Genomic DNA, 1345 nt, shown 5'->3' with positions numbered 1-1345 from the left:
AGAGTGAGTTCTTATCCCAGAAGCTGAGGTCTTTGGGTTTATCAAATAATAGATTTTGGGACAATTTGTATTTGGAAAGGATAGTGGTATTAAAAGATGTCAATATTTTTTTTTAAAGGAGGCTGGGAAAAAGAAGAAAGTGCAATTTCATGGGAGGTCAAGTCATGATAAAAATAACAATCACGATCCCTGACATTTATGTAATGCTTTGCCCAAACACTCAAAGGAATCTGGGATCTCCTCAATGTGGGTATTCCCTTGGATGACTTGGATTAAGACCTGTTCGTGCCTGCTGAGCCTCTCATCCACCACATACTCCCCTAAGTTTGCCCCAGGGATCCAATAAAGGTGCTCACCAAGTGTGCCCCTCCTGATATCCAGAGGCTGCCAGTGCAGTCCTGGGGCTATTCATCTGTCATCCCTTGCCCTCTTTCCCCATGACCAGTCCATCTTTTCTTTCTAACACACATTTTCCTGCTGACACATTTTTCTTAGGTTCTCCTTCAAAGATCCCCACTGGTTACAAGTTACCACCTGCTCTTATCCATGGCTCTCATTTTTAGTTCTTTAGAGACTGATGTTCCATGTCTCAACCATTTAGCTTCCCAGTTAAATTTGCAAAGTGCTTTATGGCCCTATACTCAATGCAACCTCATAATGACCCTTTGAAGCAGGTAAAATGTGTTCATGTCAAAGACCATTTAATAAGCACTTCCTATGTGCCAGGCTCTGTATTCTGCAAGGCACTTGGGAACACAGGTTATATGGGCTGACTCATGAAAGCACAGAATCAAAGAGTGGAAAGGGTCCTTAACAGGCACCTACTCTGTCCCCATATCTACTGCCCCAGCAATCCTTGACATATTGGCCCCACTTGTGCTTGGTTAAACACTGGAGTTTCCCATCCAAAGGAAAAGGTCAGATCACCAGAAGGTTCACTTCCCCATGACTGATCTCTTGGATTTCACAATCTTTAGAAACACATCATTCTGTTAAGATAAAATCAACTCTGAAACTCACATCTCCTCAGCACCCCTTATCCCTGGACCCCTCCCTCCCTCTGATTGGAGAAGGTGGAGGGTGGACATTGTAGAGCTCCTCCCAGATCTTCCATGGTTTAGGGACAGCATCTAGGGAATTCACTTCCTCATTGCTCACCTGGCTGATCTCCAGAAATTCACCATTCTGTAAGATGAATTCAACTTTGTGCCTCACTCCTCCTCAGATCATTTCCTACCCTGTTGCAGGACTTCATCATGCCTCTGATCTGGGTACTTGGCTTTTTAGCTTCTTTGTTTGTGATGTCTGCCCCCATTAGATTTTAAGTTCCTTGAGGGGCTTGTCT

This window comes from Vombatus ursinus, unplaced genomic scaffold, assembly GCF_900497805.2.
Source record: "Vombatus ursinus unplaced genomic scaffold, bare-nosed wombat genome assembly UNPS02014775.1, whole genome shotgun sequence".
Lineage (NCBI taxonomy): Eukaryota > Metazoa > Chordata > Mammalia > Diprotodontia > Vombatidae > Vombatus > Vombatus ursinus.
Note: the sequence above shows the minus strand (reverse complement) of the source record.